Here is a 7,509-nt window from a genome sequence, read left to right on the forward strand (position 1 = left end):
ACACCCACCTCCCCACCAATTTGGATCGCTTGTTGTTCCCTTGTCCCTGGGTTTGTTAACACCTCTTCTCTTCCCCCCACCTTAAATGTGAGCTGTTATAAAAGCTTTGTTAAACTTGAAAGTATGCTTTATTTTCTTCAACACTGTCTACCACACCCTCACCCCAATTTTTATATGAAAGTCAAGAGAATATAGGGATTTAATTCACAAATGCATTTGCTGAAAACTTGGCTAGAAAACGTTGACTGTGTTATTAATAGAGACCTTTGCAGATTTGTAGTGATTCTCTGATTCAGATCCTAGCACCACTGTCTTACAAAAGCAGAACAAAAAGCCCCATGGCCATCAAGTTGATTTCAACTCATGGTTATTCCCATGGCTAGTAACCATATGGAGAACTCTTTTCCATATGGTTTTCTTGGCATCCTTACAGAAAGGGCACAATAGTTAAGCATTTGATATGGAGTTACTATGTGTCAAATCTATTCTAGTCACCTAAAAACAAATAAAATACTAAATCTTCTTTCTGCGAGTCTGCTGGATGAGTTCTAAGTGCCAATCTTTTGGCTAGTAGTGCAGAGCAATCCGTTTGCGCCACCCAGAGATCCTATATGAAATTCCCTGGAAAAGGTTAACTTTGTGTATAAACTTTTTCCAATGTGAAAACCAGTTCATTTTCCTTCACGCCTATTCTTCTTGGGTTGCCTCTTAGATCTGTTATTATATTTGAGAAATATCATCTGATATAGCACAGAACTGAACTTTAGAATGTTGTAAGGATATTCTGGTAGACTGTTGGGTAAGTGTTATAGTGCTATCTGCAAGGTCAGAGGAGGAGAAAGTTGAGATTATCTGTTCCCAGACAATTTTACAGTCTTGGGACCTCCGCAGCCACCACCTGCCACACATGCCATGGGAGCCATGACTGACAATGAAGCCATACAGAAGCATATCCTCATTGACGGAGATGATCAAAGAATTAATCTGCTAGCGGAAAACTTCATTAAATGGTGCAACCCTGGATCCCAGGAGGAAGGATACAGCCAGTACCAACATGTGCTGAACACACTGCCACAATGTGAATTTTCGGTAGGCAAAACCTTGCTGGTAGATGAAATGAATCTCAGAGAAATGGGAAATTATGAAAACATTTAAAAAGAAATAGAATGCAGCATTGTTGGAACCCATAAAAATTTCTGAGTGCAAAAATCAAATTATTCAAGCAAAACTAATATGAACAAATCGGCAAGAGTACGGTGCTTTAGCAACAATAATCCAGCACCATAGAAACAGGCATGAAACATTAAAAGAAGCAGAGGTGCTGGGTAAAGAATTAGAGCACCTTTCACATATTAAATGAAGTGTTGAAGATAAGCTGGAATTGAGGTAGAAATAGTTTCACGTTCTTCTGCGTGCCATACATGAACTTCAGCAAACACTAGAAAATGATGAAAAACTCTGAAGCAGAAGAAGCCCAAGAAAACAACATGGAAACAGATCCTAAACCTTAGACAAACTAATCTCTCACCATTCCAAGAATATTGAACTAACGACATAATCTTAGTGTGCTTAGAAACGTCTGTGTTCTTTGAGATAGTTAAAATTTTTGTAGTGAAATACTTTGATTTTACAAGTGATGCACATTTTGCCTAACTACACATGCAGAAAATTACTTAAGCACAGATTTGCTTTTATCCAAAATAGTTTTCAGTCCAAAATTGCTTAATAAAGTGCTTTCTAGGAAAAAAAAGATTTACAGTCTTGGAAACCTTATATAGGGTCATGGTGAGTTGGAATCGATTTGATGACAGTGGGTTTGGTTTTTTGGGTAAGGATGTTTGTACAATGGAATTTGGACAAAAGTCACCTTCTCCCTACATCCTTGTAGACTAAATTTATTTCTTGCTTAAAGGCTGATGGGAACATGGGTTCCTTTACTTGACTCTTCTCTCTGGTAAGGTGTTTTAGCATGCAAGTTATTTTGATGTTGATATGCATATCTAGTGGCTAGTGGGTATTTTTGTGAAAAAGATTGTCTAACTCCTGAGCAAGGACATTATCCTTGGTAAAGTAGAGGGTCAATGAATTAGAGGAAGATCTCTACCAGATGGATTAGCATAGTAGCTGTAACAATGGATTCAAACATAATGATGATTGTGAGGAGGTCACAATTGACTCAAATATGATGATTGTGATGGTGTTTCATTTTGCTGTACAAAGGGTCATTGTGAGTGTGAACTGGCTTGGTAGGACTGGGAAGCAACAACAACAACAACAACAACAAAATTAGTGACTTTGCCTTTACAAGAGCCAGCTTGCTAACTTCTTCCTGCTCTGCGAGCCCTCCTGTCCCACAGGAATACTCTCTTTCTTTGGACATAAAGGGTTAAATACATACCTTTGGTGTTTCCCCGTGTCTTTGTCTGGAGAAATGTTCAGTATTCTGAAACGCATGCAGGCCCTACACACACTGTATCTGATTAAGGAAGGTTTGGGCTCTTAGCCCTTCGCCGCTGCTTTAGGCTTCAGGTTACATCCCTCTCTCTGGCCAAAAAGAATTAAGACTTGGTGGGAGTTAATTTGCATTGCTAAAAGGTCTCTATGACTGGTTTGTTTGATTTTAGAAGACCCAAATGGGGCCCTTTTAGCTCTCAGTTTTGGTTCTAGATTAATCCCTGAGATGTAGTCAATAATATAGCCCTTCTGGCCATAATTCCTATGTAATTTAATTCTGGACTTTATGCCTGTGACTATAAACCCATTTTTGGAGGGAGTTCTCTGCTATGTTAGTGGGCAGGATTATTGGGGGATTAGTTGCTAATTTAGTAGAGGGTATGAACTAAGCAGCCACCCTTTGTGCCCTTGGGGCTATGGCCTGTTGAAAGACAAAAAACACACCTCTGTCAAATCCGTTTCTTTGTGTATAAGAGCCATCTTGGAAGCACAGAGAGAGGAAACTTCAGCATCATCAGAAGAAAGAGCACATTTGAGATCTCCGTCTGAAATGGCACAGGCCAAAAGCAGAGGCACCAGAGACTGTCACAAAGCAAAGAAGCCCGGCTGAGACCAAGAGACCGTGAGACAAAACAGCACCTAACTATGAGACTGTGAGACAAAGCCCTGGGCAGCCTTCTTGGCCGATGGAGGCAGAGTCCAAGGAACCATGTGGCTGAGAGTCGGAGGACCAGAGAGAGAAGCAACTTCTGGATGAGAAGAGTTGTTGCTATTGACCAATGACTGTATCATTACTGTTTCCTGATCCTGAGTTGTGGTAACCTATTAACGTCCCTAACATTGTTGTTAGGTGCCTTTGAGTCAGTTCAAGTCATAACCACCCTATGTGCAACAGTATACAACAGAATAAAACACCGTCCAGTCCTGCAACATCATCACACTTGTTCTTATGTTTGAGCAAATTGTTGCAGCCACTGTGTCAATCCGTTGTTTAGAGGGTCTTCTTTTTCATCACTCCTCCACTTTACCAATCATGATATCCTCCAGGGACTGGTCTCTCCTGATAACATGTTCAAAGTACATGAGAAAAAGTCTCTATCTTTTTCTCTAAGGGACATTCTGGCTAAGCTTCTTCCAAGACAAGTCTGTTTGTTCTTGGGAAGTCCATGGTAATTTCACTATACTTCCTAAATACCGTAGTTGAAATGCATCTATGTTTCTTTGGTCTTTTTTATTCAGTGTCAAACTTTCACATGTATATTAGGTGATTGAAAATACCATCGCTTGGGTCAGGTGTACCCTATACCTCAAAGTAACATCCTTGCTCTTCAACACCTTAAAGAGGTCTTGTGCACTCAAAGTAAGGCATCATTTGATCTCTCGACTGCTGCTTTTATGCACATTGATTGTGGATACAAGCAAGATGAGATCCTTGACAACTTCAGTCTTTTCTTTGTTTATCATGAAGTTACCCATTGGTTAAGTGCGAGGATTGTTGTTTACTTTACATTGAGTTGTAATCCACACTGAAGGCTAAAATCCTTAATCTTTATCATCAAGTGCTTCAAGTTCTCTACACTTCCAGTAAACAAGCTTGTGTCATCTGCATATCATAGGTTGTTAATAATCCTTCTTCCAATCCTGATGCCACATTCTTATTCATATAATCCATTTTCTCTCATTATTTGCTCAGTATATGGATTGAATGAATATGGTGAGAAGATACAACCTGGATGCACATCTTTCCTGATTTTAAACCAGGCAGTATTCCCTTGTTCTTAATCCATGCCCACATTCTGCAGGAGCACAATGAAGTGTTCTGGAATTCCCACTCTTCTCAAGGCTATCCACAGTGTGTTTTGATCCACACAGTAGAATGCGGTGTTCTCTGCTTTCAGTCAAGAGCCACCTGACATCAGCAATGATATAGCTCTTATTCCACATTCTCTTTTGAATCTGGCAATGTATGCAACTGTTATTGCATGATTTTCAGCAATATTTTATCGCATGCGATATCAATGATATTGTTCTACAATTTGAGCATTCTGTTGGGTCACCTTTCTTTGGAATAGGTACAAATATGGATCTCTTCCAGTCAGTTTGCCAAGTAGCTGTCTTCTCAATTGTTTGGCACAGTGAATGTTTCCAGTGCTTTATCACCTTGTTGAAACATTTCAGTTGGTATTCTATCAATCCCTGAAGCCTTGTCTTTGGCTGATGCTTTCAGTGCACCTTGAACTTCTTCCTTCAGTACCACTGTTTCTTGATCACATGCTAATTCTTGAAATGGTGGAATGTTGACTAGTTTTTTTTGGGGGGGAGGCACAGTGACTCTGTGTATTCTTTTCATCTTCTTTTGATTTTTTTCTGCATCTTTCAATATTTTGACCATAGGATGTTTCAATATTGCAACTCAAGGCTTGATTTTTTTTTCTTGAGCTCTTTCAGTTTATGATATGCTGAGTGTGTTCTTCCTCTCTGGTTTTCTAACTTTAGGTCTGTATATTTCCTTAGAACATTTTACTTTGCCTTCTCAAATTGCTCTTGGAAATTTTCTGTTCAGCACCTTGACTTTATCGTTTTTTCCATGTGTTTTAGCTACTCTACGCTTAAGAGCAAGTTTCAGAGCCTCTTCTGATATCCACTTTGATCTTTTTTATAGATGAGCTTATTCATTCAAGGTACTTAAAATTTTATTTGATTTTTGACTGGAGTCAAACTTACAGGTAGAAACTCCTTCTCTTGGTAATCTGTTCCTGATATTTTTCTTTGGCCCAAAGCTTGGCATATTCAGCAGCCTCCTCCTTGTTTTTCTTGATATGCAGTTTCTTCGGGACTATGTGTCTGCACTTGTGCTGCAAGATACGCTAAGTCATGAGATGCTGAATCTTGAGAGCTTTGATCCTAGGTTTCTCACCTTGTTTGTTCATGGGCTTTCTCACAATATACTGGTGGACATCATCTTCTTTGGAGAGATTGAAGAGTTTACGGATTCTGTTTGTTCTTTTGGGCCTCAATGAGGAGGTCCAGTTGTATTAGACAGTCCTGGGATTTCTTTCTCCCAATCTTTTTTTTTTTAACAATAACCAAGCTGAGAACGCTCAGATTGGTATCCACAATGCAGCTCCAGAAGGATTTGTGCTTCCTCTCCCCAGTTTTCCTTGGTCTATAAGAGAAGTGGCCCCTTACTAAGCAACAGACAGATGTGGCCTTGGGTCAAGACACCTTACTTCATGGAAAAACCTTTCTTGTCATTTCCACTACTGATGTGGACAACATGACCTTTATATTCATCATGCAGTGCTTTGGCAGCAACTTCTCTGGCCATTCACTTCTCATAAAATGTGCAAAGCTTGTGTTCATCCACTTCAATGATTTTCTGGCACCCAGCAATTGGGATAGAGATGTTTAGCTTCATGGTGAAAACCACTTTGATCTTTTCTTTCTTGTCTTTTCAATGACCTTTTGCTTTCTTCTTGAATGATGATCTTGATGTCCTCCCACAGCTCATCAGGTCTTCTGCCATTAGTGTTTAATGCATCAAATGTGTTCTTGAGATCTTGAAATTTGGGTGGGATATCCCAAACTTCCCCAAGAAATCTGCATACTTGTTCATTTTGTTTCTGAATTCAGTGTGGCCATTGCAATAAATTATAGAACCCAGAATAGAAGTACAGTGTATTGGGAAGAATGGTTGGTGTTGGAATAGCTAAAGAAGGATGGAGGGTGGAGGCATGTTTGGCCTTTGCCTTGTGACAATAGGGAAGCCAGAGGAAGTCAGAAATGCCCCCTCCTCACTCTTTATGCTATCTCTAATTTAGAGTTAAACTCTAGTGTGAGCCTGTAAGAGCAGTAATCTAAAACAGGCCCAGAAAACACTTGTCAATCAGATTTTGCCTTATGATGGTAATCATTTTCCTCTTCTCTTTTAACTTTTTCACTCTTTCTTCTCCTGCCTTTCTATTAATATCTTAGAGCAGATCCACAAGTGACCTCAGGTGTCAAGTCAACCAATGCTATTACAAAAATGGAAATAATGAAAAGTATTACTACAAAATCATAGAAACTTTTATTATATACAAATATGAAATTTGAAGCTATTGTTACTTGACATATCCTACATTTTGATGTACATACTTCTGAATGTGAGAAAAGACTGCTGGCTAATGACTACATTACCCATGCTTTTGGGAAAGGTTGCTGTGGACTATTAAAACGACCACCACCCCCCACTTGTTGCTACGTGTTCAAGGTAGGTCTCATCATATGAGTCTTCTGCTCATGTATTTCACTGCTTCAACTGAAAGGAGACAGCTTTAAATGACATACTTCATATGTGTATGTGTGTGTGTTCATGGTTACTTTGTTGTTCACTGTTGTTACTTTAGTAAACTCTAATGTGTTCTGTCTGACTGGCCTTGGGCATGATTCACCATCTGTTATTTATACCCAGTGCCTTAAATAGCTTTATTCCTTGACCATGACATTCCTTTTCTCATTCTTATCCTTACTACTTAACATATTGAGGAGGGACAGAAAGAATTGGCTTTGTCCCCCTTCCTGATAGAAAGTAATCTCATGGCTGTCTCTGTGGTAGTCATTTAGTTTATGTTAGGGCACTAAGAGGAGTGGATTGAAATTCACTATGGTAATTAAAAAGACATGCAAAAGGGCTTCTCTTAGCTTATTCATTTCCATATTACTAATGGGAGTGTTTGACTCACAGGATGAGCATTACATAACCCTTTTATGGGATCCAGAGAGGTGCTTGTCCTTATCAGGATCATTTAGTAAGTATGAAAAGGATATATCTGACCAGAGCACACAGGAGCAGATGACGGGGGAGGAGGAGAGACTGGAGCACATCCTGGCCCAACAAGCCTTGAGGACGATGACCCTAATTAGAGCAGCCAGTCCACAGAGAGGACCACATGGCCAGCCCCACTATGAGACATGATGCCCCTCACTGACCCATGGCCCTGCGGGAGACAACACCAGAGACACAGTGTGGGAATTGCACCCGATCTGATGCTGCCACACTGAGGCAAAGCACTG

General features: G+C 39.9%; 2 pseudogenes; one reads left to right on the forward strand and one right to left on the reverse strand.

Annotated features, from left to right (window-relative positions):
- Positions 1–912: 912 nt before the first annotated feature.
- LOC101657968 lies at positions 913–1,511 on the forward strand (annotated as a pseudogene).
- Positions 1,512–5,174: 3,663 nt separating this feature from the next.
- LOC105979570 lies at positions 5,175–5,872 on the reverse strand (annotated as a pseudogene).
- Between the last annotated feature and the right edge of the window lie 1,637 nt (positions 5,873–7,509).

Source organism: Echinops telfairi, unplaced genomic scaffold (assembly GCF_000313985.2).
Source record: "Echinops telfairi isolate 266 unplaced genomic scaffold, ASM31398v2 ScPeMD7_19;HRSCAF=73, whole genome shotgun sequence".
NCBI lineage: Eukaryota > Metazoa > Chordata > Mammalia > Afrosoricida > Tenrecidae > Echinops > Echinops telfairi.